This window comes from Stegodyphus dumicola, chromosome 3 (assembly GCF_044657685.1).
Source record: "Stegodyphus dumicola isolate Sdum_Otavi_A_Nest chromosome 3, ASM4465768v1".
NCBI classification, from domain to species: Eukaryota; Metazoa; Arthropoda; class Arachnida; order Araneae; family Eresidae; genus Stegodyphus; species Stegodyphus dumicola.
Window position 1 is genome coordinate 117,967,126 of NC_140770.1, and position 26,428 is coordinate 117,993,553.

Here is a 26,428-nt window from a genome sequence, read left to right on the forward strand (position 1 = left end):
AACGAAGAAGAATAACCATGGCCGAGTTTCAAGAAGAACCTGTGCTGCCTGCAGAAGCGGCTCAGAATCCAGAAATGCCAGCTGCCGCCCTGGAAGGATTTGGTTACATCGTCCAGACCATGCGCGCTTCGATGAAACCAGAAGCAACATTTAATGGAAACTCATCGGTAACCAGTTTTTTGGAAAAACTAGATGACCACTTCATGCTCTACCCCGTGCACGAGTTTCAAAAAGTTACCTTAGCTACCAGCGCTTTGAGGGGCCAAGCGCTTAACTGGTTCAAATGTATAGGCAGAAGTCTCTTGGGTCAAGCAGGAAGTCCCACCTATACTTACGAACATTTCAAGACTGCCCTAGTAAAAGCCTTCCCTGTTGTAAGGGATCGTGCGAAATTAGAAACGGAACTTTTCAGCATATATCAGGAAAGAATCGAAAATCTCTCAAGCTTTATTTTAAGAAAAATTCACGTCTTCAAACTCTTGTATGGAAACCGTCCGGATCCTGAGATAATTCAAGTGATTTTGCCGAGGTTACTGCCCCAAGTGCAAGACTTTATTGAATTAAGAAATCCGACTACACTGGAAAAGTTATTTGAGCTAGCAATCCAGTTTGAAAGTAGAAGAACGGCGGACATTGAAAGAAGACGCCAATATCAACAACGAAACCAATTTGGTGCGCCAAGACTACAGCAAAGTCAAGCACACGGCTACGGAAGCAAAGCGAATCAGTGGGCAAGGAAACCCGAGCATCCAAAAACAGCCGGCGAACGTCGACAGTTCAATAGCAATCCAAGAAAAAAGTCTGAAGACCAGTGGAAAAAGAAGGAAAACATGGAAAGAAAAAAGGATTTAAACTAAAACGGATTTCTGCTGACGGGAGGGTGCGGAAATCCGAAGGCCAAGAAAACCCCTCTTCCTTTAAGTTAAATACAGTAATAGTGAAAAATTTGACTCTTCCGAAGATTGAAGTGTTGGTGAAGAATATCCCAGCCACCGCACTCCTGGATACAGGCGCGCAGTGTTCCTGTGTGGCAGAAGATTTTTTTAGGAAGTATTTTCGTAAATATCGCATATATAATTCGGATAATACGACAGTGTTAGCTGCGCAAGGAGAAAGATGTAAGTGCATAGGTAAATTACCGCTATACGTCCGTATCAAGGACGAACAAGTAAAGGTTATGTTTTTTATAGTAAAGAATCTGCAAGCACACATTATCTTAGGAATAGATTTTCTTTCAGAGGCACAAGCAACGCTGGATTTTAATGAAGCGTCCCTTAAGCTGACGATGAAATCAGTTCGAGAAGAAAAGGCTGAACCGCCGATGTTAAACCTTGACCACCTGCCTAATGAAGAGCAACGAAGAATCCGACAAGTGGTAAGTGAATTTGCTTCGTTATTTAGTGATATTCCAGGATTTACTCAAGTTACTAACTATAGTATTGACACCGGAGATTCAATGCCAGTTCGCCACAAAGCATACCGGTATGATAAAAATAAAGAAAAAATTATAGAATGCCACATCAGCGATATGCTACGTAAAAAGATCATAACGCCCATCTCAAGTAGTTATGCTAGCCCGGCGATTTTATGTAAGAAAAATAATGACTATCCATTGACACATCCAAAAAGGTGGCGATTCGCGATTGACTACCGTAAATTAAACTCCATAACTAAATATCCGGTATATCCGTTACCTATTATTGAAGAAATTCTAAGGAACATAACGTCGACCAAATATATGACGACTTTAGACTTAACGACTGGTTATTTTCAAATAGGGTTTAGGCCTGAGGACGTGCCTAAGACTGCTTTTATAACCAAGTCTGGCACTTATGCATTCCTGCGTATGCCGTTTGGCCTTTCAGGGGCACCGGCAACATTTCAGCGATGTATGGACATTGTGTTAAGGCCTGTTCTTAACACAATGTCCTGTTGTTAAATGTTGTTAAATGTCCTGTTGTGTTAAGGCCTGTTGTGTGAAAGTCCACATTTATCTATTTAGACGATATCATTATTATTAGTGATAATCTCGACCAACATGTACAGGATTTAAGACAGGTGTTTTCTTTATTAAATGAGGCCGGTGTAAAAGTTAATGTCGAAAAGTGCAAATTTGCAGCCCCTGAATTAAAATATTTAGGTTACAAAATATCTCAGAAAGGAATCGAGACAGACGAATCAAAAATAATCGCTGTACAAAAGACTCCAAGACGGCGAAGAAGCTCTCTTCTTTTCTAGGACTTTGTTCATATTATAGGTCCTTTATAAAAGATTTTGCAGCTATTGCTGAACCATTGTTAAAATTAAAAAGAAAAAAGGCAAGATTCTCGTGGACGGCCGAAGACAATAGTGCGTTCGAAAAATTAAAGCAAGCATTAACGCAAGCCCCTGTGTTGAAATTTCCTGAAAAGGATGAGAATTTAGAAATTTCAGCGGATGCTTCGGATTATGCGGTAGGAGCAGTACTTTCGCAAAATCAGCAGCCCGTGGCATTTTTTAGCCGAACTTTAAATCAAACACAAAGAAACTATTCCGCGAACGAGAGAGAGGCACTTGCAGTTCTATTAGCAGTCCAAAAGTTCCGAGTCTATTTTGGAAAGGCGCCAATAACAGTGTACTCTGATCATGCGGCGGTAACTAGATTGTACTCAGGGAAAAATTTATCCCCAAGGTTAATAAGATGGGCACTCAAGCTACAAGAATATAATCTGGTAATCAAGCATACCCCCGGAAAGGAAAATATCGTAGCAGATGCCCTATCCAGAAATAAATAGATGAAGAAGGTAATACTGTAAAGGTGGCAATGCTCACAGCATGTACAATAAATTCCCGAGAATCTGTAATAACCGAACTGGGTAAGGATCCTGAGTTTGGAAGCCTTTATGAGTATTTAAAGGATCCTGAAAATTTTAGCCACCAAGATATTGTGGCGATAAGAAATAGGGCGGTCCATTACGAACTAATAGATGGTCTATTATTTTATACAAAAACTACGAATTCCAACAACGAATTTCGACCTGTTATCCCAGCTAGTCTTAGATTAAATATCCCGCAGGAGTTGCATGACAGCCCTTTAGCTTCTCATGCTGGTATTCGAAAAACTATCCAACGCGTACGCGAGGCAGTCTATTTTCCTTAACTGCAAAAATTAACAAGGCCGTATGTCCAGTCCTGCCCAACATGTCAAGCAGTTAATTATATTAATTTCCGCCCGGGCGGGTTTCTAAATAGTATTAAATCCGAATTTCCAAATGAAATAATTGGCATTGATTTATTGGGTCCTTTCCCAAAAAGTCAGTTAAATAAAAGTCGCTATCTCCTTGTTATGGTTGATCATTTTAGTAAGTGGACCGAAATTGTTCCCTTCAAACGAGCCTCCGCGAAATTAGTTACTGATTCTATTTTAAATAAATATATTTTAAAATACGGGGCGCCCCTAAAAGTTATATCGGATAATGGTCCTCAATTTGTAAGTAATGTATTTGAAGACATGTGCCAAAAACTGGGCATACGTCATTTAAAAATGGTCCCGTATCGGCCGCAATCAAATATAGCGGAACGGGTCAATAGAAATATAGTGAAAATTATCCGTAGTTATGTTAAAAATTTTCATAAAAGCTGGGATAACTATGTCAATGAATTTGCTTTCGCCCTTAGGACCGCAAAACATGATACAATGGGCAAAACTCCTGCTGAGTTATTTTTAGGCAGAAAGATTATAACGCCGTTAGATAAATTATTTTATGTGCTACAAAGAGCCCCAGAATTTAAAATGGGTGATATAGAAAAATTAATTAAAGAAGCAAAAAAGAATACTGAAGTAGCACAGAGAAAACATAAACTTTATTATGATTTGAAACGACGGGGAGTAACTTATAAAGTAGGGGATGCAGTGTTAAAAACTAAGCATTCACTTTCTTCAGCACCAGAAGATAAAACCGCCAAATTTTTTCCACGATTTGAAGGACCATATGTCATAGAAAAAATAACTCACGCTGTAGTGGTGTTAAAAGCCAGGAATGGTGAAACATGCTCCGCAAACATTGATCAAATAAAACCCTACTGTGATCGTAATAAAATGCAAATTTTCAAAGATCTTTTGCAGGATCCGGACGGCAGGCACGGCAGGCACAAGCTCCAGAGGTGGAACAACGACAAGTACAAAGGCAAGCCATTAGGAGGCAGGAGCAATTCTAAAGAAAGTTTCCCCGCTGGAAAATTGAAGGTAACAAGAAAAAGAAGCCGTTCCACCGTCTAGAAAAGAGAGCTCACGAACACCCCCAGAATGAAGAAGGGAGAAGTACGACGAATGCAAAGAAAGCCAAGAGAAATAACGGCAACTACAACCCGGCTCCCAAACGGAAGATCTACTCATCGGACAGGACTCTCCGCAGCAAATGTCGCCGAATTGCGGATGGGCCACCAGCGGCGGAGGAAAAGGTACAAGGAAAATTTGAACGGCCAGCAACGAGGTCCAAGCAGGAACGCGAAAGAAGTGTCCTGGTTCCGCCAAGACCAGCTGCCATCAAACGGCCAAGACCACAGGCAGAGGCGAAAAAGAATGTATTCAAGGGTGACCGAACTGGAGGAAAAAGAAAGCTTCTAGAGGAAGGCTCTGAAGGGCGAGCCCGCACAAGAAGGAGGATAAATCAAACTAGAATCTGCGCTACCTTCCAGGACTGGGCTCAGAAAAGAATATCCGAATATCACAAAGATAAATAAAATTTTATGTTACTTTGCAAACTTAAGTTAATCTTTCATTCTTACTGCAAGTGGCAGATTTCAAGAAGTTTTACCTCATGCGAGGTCTACTTTTATCGCCAAAAGGGCGAGAAATGAGTTGTTACCGATTTTGGTATTATGTTTTTCAATTACTCGCGCGTAAAACTAAAGTTGATGTATAATAGCGTTGTGTAAAGACTTAAATATTGTCAAAAGTTATTGTATAAATTTTATTTAAAACATTCTGGCAAGAAAGAAGTTTTAGTCTGACAGACTTTTTGAAATGTAGTATTTCAATGTAGAAGAATTGGCACTTGCTTGGAAAAGAATAGAAGTTAACAATGTACTACTAATGTATGTTTTCAAATGCGTAAAATTAACGGCATGTTAATATGTTCTTATATACAATGTGAACTGTTATTTTAAATGTTAAGAAATACTATGATATGGTAAAAGTGAAAGTAATGCAAAAAAATTTTTAAAACTTATTCGTGTGACTGAAAAAAGACCAAATTATGGTGAATATGTGTTAAAGGTTGAATGAATGTAGTTAGGCTCTCTGACGCTACACTTCAGAGTTAGCCACTTTCAGAATAGTACCTCAGGGTTTAGAGTTGAAGATAGGGTGTGTTACGAGGTCTTGTTATGTTGAATTTTAACACGTTAGTGTTTTGATTGTAGGAGGCAGTGTTGAACACGTATACATAAACACATTCGTGTTTGGTGTTCTTTTACAACACATGTCAGAGAGCACGGGGAGAGATAATTAAAATGAAGTCATGAATGAAATAAGAATGTTAAGAGAAATATAATGATACATGTTACTTGCCATTTCATTGTGTAACATTTCATTAAACTAGTTTTCCTTCCAGATCTCTGGAAGGAACCAGATTTGAATAAAAGCTCCTGTTTAGATGCAGTACAGATGAAAAATTGGTTGTCCATGGAGCTGATGTTGTAAAAACAATTTTTTTTTTTTTTTAATTTCTAGTTTCTAGTGAGAAATGTTTGTAAAAGATTGGCCTCGCGTTAGATTCTAGAGCTAAAAGTTTTCAACAAGGTCGTTTTAGACCTCAGTTTCAAACTAATTAACTCTGGCGGGAAGTATGTAAGGATCTTAAGTTTTACTAACGTTTATTTTATTTTAAATCTTTACTATCACTTCTTATTTTCTACTTCCGGCCAGAATTAAAAGCGTTAACTTATTTATGCAAAATTTGTCTGGCGAACGCCAAGTACTTAAGTTGTGGCTTTTTGCCAAGCGAGAGAGAGGAAGGAGTTAGTCGAAGCAGGCCGCTTGCCTTAGAAGTTTTACTCGGTTGCTGGTTGCCTTCCAGGCCAGAGGTTTAATCCTCTTGATAATTTTAAACGTATTGTAGTGTTAACAGTTCTCTATACTACATACGGCTTCCTGTTAATATAAGGCCAATCTTCCACGTAGGCCCTTGTTTATTATTCCAAAGTTAAGTTAGAGTTTAGTTAAATATTTTTATATTCTTACGTTCAGACCACAAATAATTGGTCTCTGTATTCCGAAGTACGTAAATTATTGTAAAGAGTGAAAAATAAAGGGTTTCGTATACCCTTCCTGTGTATCTTGTCTACTTCCCACATTTATTGAACATAGCTTTAGTAAGCTCCCTGTTCCGAGTCAAGTCTGTGCATGTTCCCAAAGAAAGTAAGACGGAACATTGAACCTGATAAGTGCATCGTCGAGAGAGCGTGTTGAGCTCCGGGAACGACTAAACTGAAGAGTCCGGAGCCGTGCTCTGTGTGTCGTCGAGTGCATCGCGAGTTGTAGCGTGAAGAGTCTCGTCAGTACGTGGAGTTCCGAGAACGACCGAGCAAAGTCGGGAGCTGTATTCTGGTGCTTTGCAGTGAAGCTTTCTCCACCGTTATAGCCTGATAGTGTAAAGACTGTGCCGCTGATTGTGCCAGCTTGTTTACAGTAGTTCTTCGACGACTTTAACGTGATTTTGGAGCTGTCCTGATTAATATTGGCTAATAAAGTGTGTTTCGATACTTCATGAAAGAGTGTCGTCGTTATTCACTCCAAATACTCATGAACCCCGTACGAACGTGAAGGAAGAAAATAACGTAACAACTGGTGTCAAAAAAAGAAAAACGTAACAATAACACGAGTTAACTGTACTTATGCTTTTTTGTATTCAAAAAATGTATTTTTTGAATTATAATACCGTAGTTTTTAATGTAATTTTCTTTCGTAGCTTCTTGTTCAGAGAAAAACAATTCACAGAAAGGTTTGCAGTTTTAAAAAGAAAAACGTTTAAAAAAATAAAAACTGAAACTTAGAGACAGTAGTGCAATTACTATAAAAATATATTGCACTAAGTTTCAAGCATATGTTTTAGAATTTAAATTTATTCGTTTTTATCAAAGCAAAAATCACCAATTTTTCTAAATTAATTTGACTATTCAATTGGTATTTTACAGATAGAATATTCATGTTTGACAGTTCTTTTTGACCAAATGAAGATGAAATGTGTATATATATATATATATGAAATGTAATGAAGATGAAATGTGTATATATATATATATATGAAATGTAATGAAGATGAAATGTATATATATATATACGCATATATATATGTAATATTTTTGATGCGTAGTCTTGATAGCAACAATTACATTATTTCTTATATACACAGATTAACGGAGCCATACCATTTTAGACGGACAAGCAAAGCAGCGTGAATCTTCGCGTAACGGAAGCTAGGAGAAGATGACGCAGTTTATTTGCGAGCGGTATTTATACTAAGTACATACAGAAAGTAATCTAAGCTATGATTGGTTAATTTGAGGTTGTTATGTAATCATGAAAGGATCTCGAATTTGGGATGAGAACAAATGAATTTAGCGGAAGAGCACCAAATCTAGAATTTTGAGGTCGCCAATTATTTTAAAAGCAGCTATCGTATTATCTTATATCTTACATATATATATATATATATATATATATATATATATATTTCAAGTTTGTTGAACTTTTTTTAATCACTAGCATTAATGCTAGAAAAGTTTAAAGCAATTTTCAGATTTTGGGTATAGTTGAACTAAGCTGCATTCCGTGAATTACATTTAGAACACCTTATAATTGCTTTCGGGTAGTTTTCCCTTAAAATCATATCACACATTTTCGGGGGGGGGGCATATTCCCGTATTTTGGCTTAGTCTTTCTCCACGATATTAAATGCATTAAACGAAAAAAACTATTGGGAACAGCAGTAAGGAACACATTCTAAAATTTCACTACAAAATTCTTAACCCCATTACGGGAAAAGAATAGGGCCTACGTTAATTTTTTTCTTTTTTTGTGAATAAATTTTTGTTAAATTCCATAATTTTTGGGTGTTCATCGGTTTTTACATTAGATAGCAAAGTACTGGCGCATACATCTGTTATGTAATAGATTTTAGATTAATAGAAAAAAATATCGCCAATCTGTCATTAAATGCGCCAAGATATAGCAAACTCAAAATAGTTTTTTTTATTCCCTCTCGTTTGCTTTAGACTGCAACACATTTTTTTAGCCCAAATGGTCGTTAGCCCAGAAGGGCTATTAGTCTCAAAACGACATTTTGCTTCGAATCATTTTAAATGTCCAAATCACTTTTAAAATTGTTGACACTAAATATTATCGTCCTGTATTATATTTAAAGAAACTAAATAACGGAGAATCTACATGACTGTACATATTTCTTGCACTGTGAAAAAAATACGGTACTTAGAATCATCAGATTTTGAATAGCATAGTCCCCCACTCGAACATGGGCACCAGGAAGCCCGAATTTCGAATTTTTTTTAATTGTCTATTTCATATTTTGTTAAACATTAACGAATTTTTATTGAAAATCTCAACAGCCTCAAAGTCAGCAGTGGCAACTGTAATAATAAATGGGTAACAAATGTGATAAAAGATAAAGAAAATATGGAATTAAGAGTAACTTACCCCCAAAGAATGACACTTCGAATAATGTGAATTACGAGAAATTTATTATATCTTGACATCGTGAAATTTTAAATTAATACTAGTATAAATCAAGAAAACATATACAGACAGAAGACAATAGACTGCAAACTACTGCAGCAGTAAGAATCAGACCTACCATTTTGAGTCCTAGCCTTTCGTGCACAAAATGCGTAAAGTTCCAATCTAAAAATCTCAGTTCATCTTCGTTACACAAAGTTACATGATAACAAAATTCAGTTTTTATAGCGAAGGACTTTGACTTGAATTATTATTCCAGTATATTTTTGTGGAAACGCAAGGCCAATTTTAGCATCAAGACGCAACACGTGCACGGGAAATCCTTTCGAGAAAGTCTCAAGTTGTAAAACATCATTCATTTCCGCAGAAGTCAGCATCTAAATCAATTTTAGTTGAATCTTCATATCACTTACTATTATTTTTTTATTTTTATTTATTTATTTATTTATTTTTTGACAAAATGCATTCTCTTCAAACCATATGGAGATGATCGTCAGAAAGGCACGAAAAAGAACAAATTGCAGACACTTCGGAGTCTAGCAGCAGAAGAGACAGAAAACCGGTTGTAGTGGTCAATCTCGCTTTGTTATTGAGCGGTCGCAGTGAACAGACTTGATGTTGAATAAATGTGGAGGCTTGCCTGCAAAGCAACACTGTAAGGAATAAAACATTTTTATCTTCAGCGCGCGAGACTGCCTATCAGAAATTCTAAAGATTATGCTGTTTATAAATATTTTTAGCCCAATGTGGCGTTAGCCCAAATGCTCTTGAAACGCGTATGGGTCTGTAAATGAAAAAAAAGCCCGTTTGGGCAAAATATCAAAAATATAATATCAGAAAGCTTTCACACTTTTTAAAACTTCTTTTTTTAGTCTATAAAATCGTTTAATTAATATTTTTTTTATAATTCTCCTTTTAAAAGACGGCAAAAATTTCGTTTTATAATATGTGAAACCTTCAAAACTATATATCTGGTGCATTATATGATGCATTGCAACTTTAAAATCATAAACTTCAAATAATCTTAAAAATTGAGCTATTCTCTAAAATTTCACCAATTTCCGAAATTAAATTACGATTTTCAAGCGAGTTTTTTTTTTTTTTTTTTTTAACTCTATTTGATAGTGTAAAGAGTAAAATTCTGATGTGTTTAGTTCGTTTGTTAAACGACGATATGAGCGAAAAATCGTATAAATAGTGAGTAAAAAAAGAAATCCAAATCGAATTCTGAAAAAATTGCTTTACGATATCACATTGCCATCAATAAACAGTGTGTGTACAAAATTTGAACTCGATAGCTTATTGGAAAGTATGGTAAAAATCGATGACAAAATTTCATTTAGAGCGAAACCCGTGAGTGAACTATATAAACGCTTACAAAAATGCATAAAATTTATTTAAATGCAAGGGCTTCGACATATGTTATCGCTTTTGTTTGTTAAAGAGAAAAAATAAATTTAATTCGTTTAAAAATTATTCGCCGAGACAAAATGCCGATGAGAAAGCTTTGCAGACGATGATAAAGTACAGTTATGCAGACGATGATAAATAAAAACATCCATAATTTTTTGAACAAGGCTGTGAATGTGAATAGACTGCGAATCCATAGAATTTGTTTAAATACAAGCGTATATACTGTATTATATATGAAAGAGAGTACTAAAGTAAAATGCTTGTTTAGAAAAGTGAAATCAAGGCTCGCAAGCTCCTCACCAACAAAACTAAGCCAGATTCGTTCTCCTTGGCATACTTCTGCTACTTTTTATTAACTCTATATTTCTTTACCTTTTTAAATATCTCTGGAACGAATTACAAAATTCAAAATCCATTTTTATTTCTACTTTACTATTGAAATATTCAAAAATAATTATAAAGGAATTAATTTACTTTCAAACTCTTATTTAGAATTTCCATCCATCTGTTACAAAAGACTAAAAATGAACCTTGATCCGGTAACATAAGTTTAGCCTTTTGTCTTGGGAATATGACGAATATTGCCTCGAGATCTTTGTGTAAACTCCGCTCTGGTAGGTTACGCCTACAAGAATATTGTGTCGTCCAAAAGGAATGACGGGATTAAAAAAAGGTTTGCCAGAAACTGTTGAACATAAACAAACTGATTCCAGTATTATAATGTTAAATCAGTTGAAAAAGTTTACTTATTGTTACAATGCTTGAAGTTTTCATCTTATGTGAATATTTCTTTACTAACTTAAGACGCAATAATAATTAATAAATAATATTCTTACTTTAACCAGTTTGCATTTTAAGTACATTTATTTGTCACCAAAGGGGACTATTTTTGAATTAAAATTGTAATCATCTCTAAAGTAACCAGACACGGAGGATGGATTTAGTCGTTTTAGAGGAGTGAAAAATCAATAATAATGTTTATTTATGTTTTTAGAAATCATTACAATCTTAAACCAAAAACATAGATGTTTTGCTCACTTTCAGAAACGGTCACCTTAAGTGGTTGTCGTTAAAATATAGTTTATAGTATTGCAGTCACTGTTTTAATCTTTGATTAAAAAAAAAAAAAAAAAAAAAAAAAAAAAAAAAGGCGAAAAAGGAACCTTGATATTCTTTATTTCTTCTTTTTTCCCTGCTTTATAATTATGAACTGAGCTTCAGAGGAATTGTTTCAATTTTATGAAACCGTCGTTTCGAAATAACTCGGTTTTATGTAGCATATTTAATTTAATACTGTTTGCATTGAGTGGGATATGTATGAAAACATTATTGTATACCATTTCTCTAAAACAGTTTTAAGTGTTGTTGACCAAGGGCAAATTTTGATTCCAAGTTAGATGTTTTTCATTCGGTTCTATCTATCCTGTAACATCAGTTTTATTACCATATTAAAATTCTTGAATCTCGAGGTTTATTTTCTCAATATAATTTATAAAAGGTTTATTTTCTCAATATAATTTATAAAAGGTTTATTTTCTCAATATAATTTATCAAATGCTTATTTTCTCAATGTAATTTATCAAAATATAGTTCAGATTTCTATCTTTTTCAGGATTCTTTTCTAAATCAAAGAAAAGTTTTACAAGGGGAGAAAGATTATTTAAGAAGTTAATACAAGTAAACTCTAAATAGGCAAGGCTAAATTACTTCAAGAAAGTTAAAAGGGGCATTCAGGACTTCCATGAGGTAATCTTGGTGATTTAGATCAACTGAAACTGTAACAACAACGTTCTTTTCTTAATGAATAATTCTACTCGGCAACAATAAAACATTAATTTTTCCAGATTTTTGATTTAAAACATTTAACGGAACAGACTTTCTAATGATTTGTAGAACTCAAAGTTTCGAATTCGAGGATTCCTGATTAAAAACCAATGTTTGGGAAACTAACGTAGGTACTGACTTGATTCACTTCTCTGCCATATAGTTTATTTCTAATATCTAAACTTCTGGCTTCTATTTAGATGAGCACTTTGTTTATCTTTCCTCAGATCACTCTTAGAAGTAGATTAGATGTTTTATCGCAGTACTTCCCATACAATATCAATAGTAAATAAATAAATATGCGTTAAAAATTTCTGCATATGAAATTCACAAAATCATAACATTATTCCTTTGGATTTCAAGAATTTATTTCCCTATTTGTTTGATTTTCTGTTATCATATTTTTTGGAATTTAATGTCTATTGAATTCCACTGCATTTTGTTTGTAATAAACACCTGATTTGCATGACGACTAAAACTCTCTTAAACTGTATAAGAAGGTGATGGTAACACTAGGCAGACGTTGACGGTTAACACAAAATCAAGATTATTTCTGTGCTTGTTTAAAAAATATTCAGGAAAGAAAAATAATCCATATTTATTACGAACAGAAAAGTCGTATTCATTATAGCGTCGCGCAAGCAATTCTGGAAGCTACTGGAAGAATTCCTTCTAGAGTTTCGAAAATGCATTTTTCACAAATTTTAAGAACGTTCCCAGTTTTATTATGTTTGGAGGCAAAAATTTTCGTCGAGGACTATCAAGAGCGTTTTTATTGATGTATTTTCACAAATTAAACATTTTGGAGTTCAGGATGTAAAATCTATAGAAATAAGCATTCATGTGCAAAACGTACAGCAATAAATTTAATTACATAAAATATAGAGTGAAATTTTAATTTTACATGGAAAAATTAAGCAAACAAATAAATTGAAAAACGCACAAAAACTACTATGCACTAAATAGATACAAATATTTATAACAATATTTATGTATTCCAGATTACGCACAAATTAAACTGCGCGTAATTGGGTTTAAAAACAACTCCAAAATACTATGACATCATTTGCTATAATTGTCATTATTATATCACACATTTTCTCTTTCTTTTACCGTAGACAGTATTGTTTCATGGTGATTATTTACGGTTTATTTATGTTTTATTTTGTTATTTCATAAAGTTCATTTTTTCCGTCGTTCTGCGACAAGCAAACTTAACATTTCTTTTAAGTAGGATCTGTTAATCCGTTTCCGATTAAGCGAGAGCTGATAGTATTTCTCATCAAGTGTTAAAAAGAAATTCGGCATTGACAATCAAAACGATTATTTTTGCAAGGAAAAATTGTTGCATCTTATTTTTACTTCCATTTTAGTAAACCTTCAAATAAAGGGTATTCTATTGACAGCTGACCTATCGGGCCATATCTATAACAACAGATGACTTACTCTGTAGTTTACCCTTGGGTTTGAACATAGTAACATGATACACCCAGCTAACGATAAATTATCAGACAAATTTGGTTGACCTCGCTATGGTACCAACACTAAGACGATAGAATTTTTACCGGGCATCATTATAAATAAATAATTGCACAGAATATGAGAGGAACAACACCCGTGCTGGCCCGTCACTCTGTAGAACGCGATGATGGCAGTATGTCAAAATCAACTGCTGATGTCAGTCTGTCTGTCTAGGTTGTGACATCAGGACAGTGCTTGTGTGAATGAAACAAAAGAATGAGTATCAGCGTTGTTATATACCTGATTCTAGTAGACACCACTTAGGTGTAAAGGAAAAATATATAGAAAGGGGGCAATTTCGTATTTCAGAGGAGAATCAAAAGAACTTCGTACATTTTATACGAGTTCGAAAGGCCAGGAAGAAAAGATGGGACAAAATAAAATTAAAATAAAGGGTCCAAATTTAATAGCCATAGTATCTCCTCCCAAGTACTGTAGGAACTGACACATCATATGTAACAAGGATTAAAACTGACCGAGCTACCAAGAATGAGTAGGAATAATCGGAGTTGGTGATACATTGTAGCGAGCGTCAAACGGTCAATTCCAATAACGGATTCTTTTCCATTTATCAGAACGTGGAAGTGTTTACTAGTCCATATGATAATGTATAATGTTAATGTTGCCATTATACATAAAAACTTAAGAGCAAGTCTCTAAGGAGGAGTGCACAAAACAAAAAATTTTAATGTGCGCAGTAGTAGAAGCTAGAGATTATTCTAGCATGGTAGTGCATAGATGCTGAAGGAAAACTGCAAATCCGTCAACAGGTAGTTAGAAGGTTGCAAGAATTCTCCCGGTAAAGACAAAGCTGTTCTGTAGAGCATATCAATTACAAGTACCACCAAGGTCTTCTTTGAAAGCTGAGCGGAGGCCCAGAAGGACAAGTTTTGTCCAGCATGTATTATGATGACACTGTAAGGCTTCCTTAAGGGTCTCGTGAAAACGTTCAACCAGTCCATTGTTATATGGGTAATATGGATGGGGAAGTTCGAATGCGGCAAATTCCAAAAACTTGTTAAGTGAGGAAATTAAATGAGACTTGAATTGTCGTTCTTGGCCTAAAGTTATAATTTTTGGGACTCCGAATCCGTCGATCGAATGTTAAATGGGCAAGCGAATGATTCAGCCCACATAAATTTCGCTTCAGGCCAACAACAAAAAAAAAAAAAGAAAAAAAGAAAAAAAAAAAAAAAAAAGAAACGACCTATATAGGTGACGAGTATAATCCTCAGATGTAGACGTATGTATAATCCTCAGACGGAAGCAAGGGTTTTATGATGTCGAGGGAACGTTTGTTTGTTGAATCTTTGAGAAATAACAGGAAAAGATTGTAAAGGGCTACTAGTGTCTCGATGAATTTTCGACTTCTATCAGTCTATGCACGATAGTGCCCAATTCGATAGTCTTTTAACATCCTTGGCCCCAAATTGTTCTTGAACAAGTTTGCTGGAAACTGTAATCCCAGGAAGGGATAAAAAGTAGAGGTCGTTTAAGATTAAGTAATGTAACTTTTTTTGGAAGTATGGGAAAACTTTGCCTGAAATTAGGCTACATTTTCAAAAGTTGTAATTGAAATGATGTATCAGGCTTGAGAAGTCTGTCAAATAACTGGGTATCTTTAACCTGCTCCTCAGTCATAGTGGGAAAGTCGGTTGAAGATAGGTGGATCTCATTTATCCGGAATAAAATGTCAATTGCAATAATGTCGGATCCAGTTGTAGAGACATTAGGCATTTTTTCAAAGCAGGCAAGATGAAAAATATGCAGCGCCTTCGCCTGGAATCGAAACACGGAAATACAGTAACATGTCTAATATCCTTACTGATTTATGATATGTAACAGAGGTGGCTGAGTTGCCGAGGGGAACCTGACTCAAACGTTTTTAAAAAAGAGTAGGTTAAAGCTTTATGGTCCGTGTATATTCTAAAAACCATGTGCTGCAAATTATGTTGAAAATGTTTTACAGCTTAATAGATTGCTAAGAGCTCTTTGTCATAGGCGCTGTACTTTTGCTCAGTGATGCTCAATTTACACGAACGAGCCGGTTTGGACAGTCGACCTGTGAAGACAACGCTGCGTTGCGCTCCTGCTATTTTTCGATTTTTCAAGTCGAAATTTCACAGTGCGAAGTGCGTGTGATAAATCAAATTGTGCGTGAATGTGAGCTGAATCCAAGGATACATCGCATTAGTATGTGTGCATCGTAGTTTTCAAAAAATTTGTGAAAAAGTGTGTTCAATAATTTTGTTCACCTCATATGCCGTCCTTGTAACGGAAGGGTGCCGCCTGGCCACCACGTGGTTGCCGTACTAGGCTTAGGAAGTCCGTCGAAAAAATTCTAAGTACAGAAATCTGTGATTTCTTTTCAAAAATCAATATCTTCGTAATTAATGCACTTAGGATTACCGGGTTTTCGGCAAATTGGTAAGTTCTTCATATACTATTATATTATATTTTCAATATGGCTATAACTGCATTATCTTCGATATTACTATTTTAAGACTAACCTTTTCTGGAACCTAGCTAAAATCTGGACCCAAATAAACTTAATTTTCTGATTGCTGTCTGAAACTTTATAAAATATGCTAGTAACACCAAAGGGTCTGTTCATTGGGCTCGGAATACTAGTTTAAACATGATACTTGATTTTGTCGAAACGTTGTGAATTTCGACACAACTCCTTCACGTCGTCGAGTGCAATTTCGACAAACTCCTTACAGTGTATTCTCCATAGTTTTTAAAACTGTTTACTGTTATTTTAACTGTGTTATATCTTTCTGAGCCTTTTCTGTGTGCCTTTACATATCGTATACATATTTTTGATTGATTATATATTATTTTATATAATAATATATTATTTCTCTGTTTATATTGAACATTCATTATGTTTATTTATTATTCATTATGTTAATTATGTTTTACTGATATAAAGCATATTAACGTCATTTGTAATTATATTATACCAGTCTGTTTCTTATGGGAAATTAATTACCTAGTGTGAGCTTATGTAATATTCACGCATCGCTATGCCTCAACAATCAGTTTCGTTTACGGATGACCCAGTGAATGACAACTTTGATCCTACTGCATTGCTTGCAACTGATAACAATTATAGTGACAAAGTTAATTTGTTATACGATCATATTCGTGCCATTGCAACTCTCTATCGAGGAGGAAAGTATACACTTCCTTTCGAACCACGAGAAAAATTGCTCCATTCATTGGATGCGTTACGGCAATTGGCTCTTCAGGGCCCGGATTACATCCCGAAACCAGCCACAGTTGAGGCTGAGGTGAATACATCAACAGTGGTCTGCTGTGAAGTTATTCATAACCCACCTATTATTTCATCTCTGCAGCAAGTTCCTTTAGTTCCAAATCCCCCTGCTTTGCCTTCTCCAGCTCCTGGACACTCTTACGCATCTGCATTACAGCAATCCCTTCCGTCAGTTCTTACACCTACTTTACTAATATATCCAAAAGAGAACACAACTAGCAGGAAGCTTAGAGATAAACTTTCCCAGGAATTTCCTTTGCCGAAACTTGGAGTCCAAGTTAAACGGATCAAACCTATCCAACGGGGTGGATTGGCGGTGGTCTGCCAGTCAGAAGAAGATCGGAAAAAATTAGCAGCTACTTTAACGTCTGATCACGCAGCTACATTTGTTAACGTAAAGAATCCCACAACAAAAAAACCCCTTATTGCAATTCATAATTTATCCCCAGATCTGACACAGGAGGATTTACAGCTTACCATACAAGAAGACTTTGGCCTCACTAGTGACGAAGTTAAACTTATATTTCGGCCTCACTAGTGACGAAGTTAAACTTATATTTCGTCTAAAGCAGCGACGCAATGTCAAGTGGGTTGCCGAGTGCAGCCCAAGGGCATATCAAACCTTCATGTGCAACCCTCGCATCTACATCGGCTGGCAAGGCCACCTTATCACTGAGCACTTTAATGTCAAAAGATGTTTCAAGTGCCAACGTTTTGGGCACCTGCAAAAAGACTGCCGCAGCGTCCACTATTGCGCATTGTGTGCTGGACAACACGATACCAAGGACTGTTCGGCCGATGCCGATACAGCAGCATGCATCAATTGCATCGATTATAACAACGGCAGCAGATATCAAGTCCCGATTGACCACCCAGCAAACTCCAACACCTGTTACTGCTACCAAAGTAATATTGACAGAATCCGAAGCATCACCACCTATGAGTAGAGATGCCTAGTATAATGTTTCATGTAATTCTGTTCCTAACATCAAATTCTTGCAAATTAATCTTCAGAAAGCTCAAGTTGCAACTGCCCAGGCAATAGAGTTTGCGTTAAGCAACAAAATTGATTTTCTTCTCGTTCAAGAGCCATATACTAGACATGGCAAAGTGGTTGGTTTTCCTTTATTATGGACTGTATATCATCAAGAAAATTCAGAAGATTCTCCACGCTCAGCAATAATTAATTGTAACCCTCAATTCTCTCCATCAATTATTACTATTACTAAAGATCAAGTAGCACTTTTATTAGAATTAGAAAATTTTACTATAGCATTATTTTCGATCTACTCCAGTCCCTCAGATGATATCAGCACTACAATCTCTTTCCTGGAACACTATACAAGAGTTCTTGGTAATAAACATCAGATTATCAGCGGCGATTTTAACGCTCACTCTGTTGCTTGGGGCTATCGAACAACAGACCCCAAAGGCCGTCTGTTAGAAGACTTCTTATCTTCTAAAAATTATGTATTACTCAATGCCACGAATACAATTCCTACTTTCGACAGACTATATGCTGTGGGTTGGCCGGACCTGACCTTTATATCCGCCAATACCTCTCACGTAACAAGTAATTGGACGGTCAGAGATGAGATTTCATTATCTGACCATAAATATATCACTTTTGAAGTAACACAACATAGTTCTTTACCTATCTTACCTCGTTATAATCTTCCTGGCAGGAAAATTAATCAGTTTAGTCGAAAAGTTCGTGGAACTCTTAATCGTCTTCGTCACCAAATCAACTCTTTAACCATATCTGAAGATATTGAACGTTTTTCAGAGTCCTTAATGCAAAATCTTCAAGATATTTGTCACGAAATACTTCCAAAGCGAACTACCAAGCAGCTCCATACTTTACATTGGTGGAACTCTGATCTTCGCATACAGCAGCGGAAGTGTCGTGCGCTTAGGCGACGATTAAAATCTGAACGACGCAATGGAATAACATCTAATACTCTTCAAGTTTTTCAAAGAGAGCGTGCTCTGTATAAACGGATGATTATGCAGAGCAAAATAGAAGCTTGGAGAAAATACTGCACATCAAATAGAGAAATATTTGGCTTACCCTATAAGATCGCTCGAGATAAGTTTTCCAGCCTGCATCAACGTATCTTTCAGAATCATCACTTGCTGGGTCTAGCCCAATAGAAAATACTATTAATGATATTCTAGCATCAGTTCTTCCTCAGGATGATATTACAGATGACTCCCCAGAGCACTTGTCAATTAGGCAGCAAACTTCTATTCCTAACACAGAGGATGATCCACAGATTACAATTACAGAAATTAAAACCACTCTTCGAAGTATTCCAAAAAAACGGGCCCCAGGCCCCGACGGGATTGACTATTCTATTATTCGTGTAATCATTAATTCCCACATCTTCTTTTTCTGTGATTATTTTAATAAGTTATTTCTTAATGGTGTATTTCCTCGTATCTTCAAAGCTGGAAGAGTGGTTCTTTTTCTCAAAAAAGGCAAAGATCCGCAATTATCCACATCTTATCGACCTATATGTCTATTATCTGCTCTGGGGAAAGTTTATGAAAGAATTATTGTCTACCGTTTAAAACATTATCTTCACAAAATTCACTTTTTAAGTGATCACCAATATGGCTTTAGACCAGGTAGGTCTACCCTACAAGTATTATCAAAAATTACAGAAGATATACATCGTAATCGCAACAATGGTCACCACAGTGCTTTCATCAGTATAGATCTTAAGAATGCTTTTGACTCACTGTGGTGGCCTGCAATACTGGAGGCACTTCGACAAGCTGATTGTCCTCAGAATTTATTTCTTGCATTTCAAAGTTACTTGTCGGAAAGAAAAATTATCTACTCCACTAATCATGGCATTATTACAAGACAACAAAACAGAGGCTGTCCGCAGGGTTCTTGTGCTGGCCCTGATTTATGGAATATAACATTTAATTCTGTTATTGCCGCAAACTGGCCAGCACATACCCGGGCATATGCGTATGCAGATGATACAGTTTTTATCATTCAAGGACGAACTCGAGAAGAGTTGCAAAGAAATGCTATTGAAACCTGTGATCTCTTTTATAACTTATGTTCCAGAATTAAATTAACAATTTCCGAACCAATATCGCAAATTTTATTAATCCCTAAAAAAGGAGGATCTTTGGTTCGACGGCCTCGAATCACCATTCATGGTACACGTATACCTATCAAACCGCAGCTCAAATTTCTCGGCGTTATCTTTGACGAGAAACTGAACTGGATGCCGCATGTTTTGGAACTAAAGAGACGAACTGTTATAATTGCATGTAAATTGCGTCAAATGCAGGGTCGTGGATGGGGAATTAGTCCCTATATACAAAAGGTTCTTTATCTCACCGTTATCGAGAGAATGGTCACCTATGCGGCTGCTATATGGGCTGAACCCATGCAGGGTCGCAAAGTGCGCCACTTGCAAAGTCTCCAGCGTCAATTTGCCTTACAGATAACTAGGGCGTTTCGTACTACCTCATCCAGTGCATTAAATGTCATGGCGGGACTGATCCCTCTTCATCTACGTATTCTGCAGGAAGCAGCAATACAATCCGTCAAGGTTTCGAAAAAACCTTTCATCCTATTTGATGAACTTTTCACACCATTGCACTATGAACAACTCTCACAACATTTGGATGTGCATCCAGTCCTTCAAGGAACAGGACTTCGGATTTTCCTTAAGGACGTAACACTGCCACCTATCCCAAGCATTCAATATTACGCTGATGGATCTAAAATAGATCAACAGACAGGCTGTGCCCTTGTAGCTTTTCATAATGGTCAGTCAATTTATCAGTGGCTGGGTCATCTCCATGGAAATAATAGTGTATTTCAAGCGGAGGCCCTAGCCATCCTCAAAGCAGTTCAACACTGTAAAACAAGTGGTGCTATGGAGGCAATAATTATCACTGATAGTCTTTCGTCGCTTCAAGCGATTCAAAACCCCAGACATTCTTCTTCGCTTATCTCGGACATCCAATGTGAACTTCGTAATCAAGTGGGAAATAACATCACGCTAGCTTGGACTAAGGGCCATGCTGGGGATCATGGTAATACTTTGGCAGATAAGTTAGCCAAATCAGCTGCCGAAAATACCGATGCCGAGGCTGAAGAAGTGATTCTTAAGTGGCCAACATCTCACTTAAAACGAGCTCTTCTTTTAAAAGTTATATCCCAATGGCAACTAGAATGGGATACTGATGAAACTGGTCGACGAACGTACAATCATATTACGTATGTGGATCAATGTCGTCAGATAACAAATCATCAACTAGTAAGATATATTTCGGGGCATGGTCCATTTCCAAGCTACTTTTACAAGCATGGAATTGCAAATAGTGAATATTGTGTCTGCGGAACTCTAGGCATACCTGAACATTATATTACTACATGCCCGTTAACGGAGGAATTTCACATTCCTTTCCCTGTGGATAATCAACTAGCATTTAGTAAACTTTTAATTAAGCAGAAGTACCTTATCAGAAAACTCTCAAAAATTATGGACATTCTCCACAGTTATGGATCTGATCTATGTCAGGTTGTCTAATGTTAATGGTTTTTTCCTGTTTTCATAATACAACTGTATTCTTGTACACTCCAGTTGCATTCTTGTCTGTTTACATAGTGTTTTCATAATACAATTGTATTTTTGTACACTCCAGTTGCATTCTTGTCTATTTACATATTATAACTATATTCTTTCTTTTTAATAGTCCCAGTATTGTTACAAATATTATTAAAAATTGTATTGTATTTTAAATGCACTATAAGATATTGCACAATAAGTATTATACTCGCAACCTCAAACTATACATATGGTATTACTATCTTACTGAATTACAAGCTACATATTAAGTATTCTAATCTGGTTATATATCAAAAATATTGTATCGAGCATTGTAATAACTATTGTATCAAACTATTAGCATTGTATCATATTTCATTATAATTACAATATACAATATTTGCACTCTAAGTACTGCATTATATTCTAACTAGTCTATTAACTTAATTTACTTATTATTTTAATTCTTGCATTAATTATTGTATTAAGTTGGTAGTTATGCAATATTATGTTGAGTTATAAGCTCTACCCTAAGAATATGTGATGCAACATATTGAAATTATGAACATCGTATCGCTATGTATGCTTTAGTATGGAACTGTAAATTAAATTCTTTGCAATACAGAAACTGGATTATTAGCATAACGTTATAAGTAGTCTTGATTCAACTTGGCGTTAACTATTTTATTGAATTACATGCAGAATTTTAGACTTTAGATTTTAGATTTAGTTTATTGATTATATTGAATTATATGTCGTGTTTTGCATATTGCACAGAATTATTAATATTGAATTGATCATAAGTAGTTTTTATACATTATATTGGTATAACTATATTGTTGCATTGTATCGCATATTGCACAGAATTAATAATATTGAATTGATCATAGGTATTTTTATACATTGCATTTGTATATATATACTGTTGCAAAATATGTCTTTTTATCCTCAGTATTGTACTGAAGTGTTGCTTTTGTGTATTGTATATAAAGTATTGCATTTAATTCGCTTTAGTTATTAAGAACATTGCCTTATAGGCATCATACTATTAAGAATATATATATTGCACTTCTTTTTATACCCTGAGATACGTATTGAATTAAATATTGTATTAATTATTTTACTGAACTAGCAATTGTGTTAAAATACTGTATGAAAGTTAAAGTAGTATTCTGGTCTCTTTTGCTTTAAATATTCCATTAAATTATAAATAGTATGATAGACGTAGCTTATCGATTTTATACTGTATCATATGTCTTGTATTGCATATTGCATAGAATTATTACCAATTACTTGACAATATGTATTTTTCTACATTGCATTTGTCTATATACTGTCACATACTCTATTTATTTACTCTTAGTATTGTATTGTACCTATTGTTGTGTCTTGTATGCTAACCCTGTAAGCATGTTAATTTACCTATTGTATCACATATCTTACGTATTTGCAGTACATTATATTATATCGTATAACCGTATTGTATAATATATATATTAAATTGTGAGCTATGTATGGATGTGTATCATCTTATATGAAATTGCAATGTTGTGAGTATCGTATACATAATAAAATTGCACTATAAGTCCCCTGCAATACAGGAAATGTGTAGTTGGTATCGTAATATAAATAATGTATCATTAATTTTGCATTAACTTTTGTAATTGAATGATATAGCATCCATTATCTTACGTATTAGTTGTAAATCATATTGTACTGTATAATGTATTATATAATATATACATTAAATTGGGAGCATAGTATAGATATGTATCATCTTGTATAAAATTGAATTATAAGTTCCCTGCAATACAGTACTGTGTAATATATATTAAATTGTGAGCATCGTATAGATATGCGTCGTATAAAATTGCACTAATATAGGAAATATACAGTTGGTATAGTAATATAAATAGTGTTTTATAAACTTTGCATTAACTATTGTATTGAACAATATGGCTTATTGATCTTATATTGAATTATCTATCTTGTCTTGCATCTCGTACAGAATCATTAGTATCGTTTTACCTTGTATTAGTACATATCTGTATATGTGTATGTATGTATATATGTGTGTATGCGTGTATATATAGTTGTATAATGTATCCTCTTTACCTTGCATTGGTATTTATATAGTTGCATAATGTATTTATGTATTGTATCCTTGCTTTGTACACTAACTATTGTATTGAACTTACCATCAGTATTAAGATCATTACATCATCGATATCATACTATCAGCATTATTATCAGCCTAGTATGTAGCAGCAGTAGCAGTTTTGTAATATTTAGCATTGTATCAGTTTATAGTACTGTTTGTAAGTATTCTAGTAGTAGTTTTGTAGTATTGTAGTATGTAGCAGTAGTAGTTTTGTAATGGTGTTTACTCTTTTGGTTTTCTATTGTTATCGCTATCTGTATGTGTTTTGTTCTAATTATGTCTATGTGATTCTAGTATTTATTCAAAACTGGCACTTGCACCTTTGTAATCTTATGCTTTGTCAAAACTTCAAATGTACCCTTTATTTATCTATTTTTTTGAGCCCTTGTCTGGCCATGTATTTGTTGAACTTTGACTCAATAAATACTAGGCCCGGGCGGTTGGTGTGAACATGCTTCTGGGGGCTTCTTTGGTCTTTTGGACTGCCACCTGGATGGCCTGGTCGCTGGGTTTCGGTGTATGGTGCGAGGCGCCTGTGTGGTCCATCTGGCTCAAGATAGAGGTGGACGTGTTGCATATGCCAATTAACCATTACGGTAAAGAGATGGTGCACACGTCCCCCGTCAACTATCAACTATCAATTTACACGAAAAGAATGCAAGAGGTCGCAAGTCTTTACCATTTAATATACACTCATGTCCATAAATTAAGGATAATGCAAAATCAGGCAAAGGAAGAGTTAGAAGCAAAACAAATGTGACTTATTTGTAAAGCTTATTTATTAAACAAAAGGTAAAGAGCAAAAAAAGATGCTATATGTTTGATATTATTAAAAGAATTAGCGATATTTTCTCCCAGGAGCAAATTACACAAAAAAAACCCTATTTACAAAAAACCAATATTACATGGTTGGTATGATTGTTAATACATTGTATGTCTCCCAGATGATGCAATACAGTCCGTACAATGCCTAGGCATGCTGAGAATCAAATTATCGATCTGAACTTGGGGGATATTACGCCACTCAAAAAGCAATGCTCTCCGAAGTTCCGGTACACATGTAGGAGGAGGTTGACGGGCTGCAACTCGTCGGCCAAGCATGTCCCACACGTGCTCTACTAGATTCAAGTCCGGTGAGAATGCTGGCCAGTCCATACGGGTGATATCCTCCGATTGAAGGCATTCGCTTACGATGTTTGCACGGTGAGTACGGGCGTTGTCATCCATAACACAAATTGTGCGCCCATGGCGCCCCGAAACAAACGTACATGTTGTTCCAGAGTGACGTCCCGATAGATTTGGCTTGTCATGGTTCCAATTTGAACATGCAGGTCAGTTCTGGAACCCAGAATAATTCCACCCCAAACGAGCACTCCTGCACCACTCTAACGGTGTCATTCAATGATGTTTTCTTGGTGGTAACGGGTACCTGGAACTCTCCATATGAAAGTCCGGCGAGAATCAGACTGCAAGTTAAAAATGGATTCGTCGGAAAACATCACACAAGCCCACTGTTGCAGTGTCTACAATGCATGCTTTCTACTCCAGGCTAACCACGCACGACAGTAACGCAGACGACAGTGAGTTGCAGTAAGTGGAACGTATCTGGCAGGTCTACAAGCATATAGACCAATCTGCCCTAAGCGTCTGTACACGGTCTGCCTTGAAATTGTCGTTGCAGTGGCTGAAGAGAGCTGACGAGACAGGTCTGAGTGCTCCGCCTGTTTTTTTTTTTTTTTTTTTTTTTTTTTGGCAGTAACTGCCAAATACCGGTCCTCATTCGGCGTTGTAACTCTGGGGCGACCTGTACTGTAACGTCTACTCACATTACCATCATCTTGGAATCGTTGCCAAAACCTGGAGATGACACTCTGGGCAATTCCAAGTTCGTTTGATACTTCCATTTGGGTACGCCCACATTCCAGACGGCCGATAATTCTACCACGTAAAAAATCATCCAAATGCGTCCTTTGTGTCATAACTATTCGGTTATTGCACTGAAATGCTTATAAAGCGCTGCGAACAATTTTACTTCTTTGCCTGTATTCCTTGTATATCATTCTCTTACACTCTCGTCTTTGTGACGTACCATCGGTGTCATCTGGTTACTTCCTGAAATTTGCATATGATTCTTGAAGATGTGTGCAGTGATTTTACAGGTGATATATTTATTTCAGAGTTCGATTTACGCGTGACTCCAAATTATCCTTAATTTATGGACATGAGTGTAGAATCGATAGAAGCATCGGCCGTTAGAGATAGTTGTTGATGATCAGCATGGTAAGCTGGAGTTGCCAACTTCATAAGATCATATTTACATGCTTCAAGTGCTTGCGTTAAAGTTTCGACCGAAGGAACCAGGCGTTGTTTGTCATTTTTTTAGCAGTTCATGCAAGGGAGCTTGGGTTTTGGCAGTGTTTGGGATGAAACGAATGTGGAAACTAAGCATTGCCAAAACACGTTGTAAATCTATAATAGTTTCAGGTTTGGAGTTTCGGCTATTGATTGAGTGTTTCCGGGAGCAGTTTTAAGGCATTCCCAAAAGGCTCCAGAGGATTTTCTTAGAACACATTTAGCTGGGTTTAGTTTCAATCTATGCTGTTTGAGTCGATGTAAAACTCGCCTAAGATGGCTTTCGTGTTCCTTCTTATTTGACGAAGCTATTAGAATATCATCCGAACACAGTATATAAAAATCTAGTCCACCTAGCAACCTATGTATTAAGAAGTTTGCCTTACGTTACCGGATACAAATGGCGTAAGCAGAAATTCAAATAAACCGAATGGGGTTTCTACAGCAGCTTTTTCAAATTCCATTGGATTAACAGGTATCTGGTGATATACGCAAACTGAATCTAAAAAAAGGAAATACTCCTTCATTGTAAAATACTTGTGTATAGTCATAGGTATGAT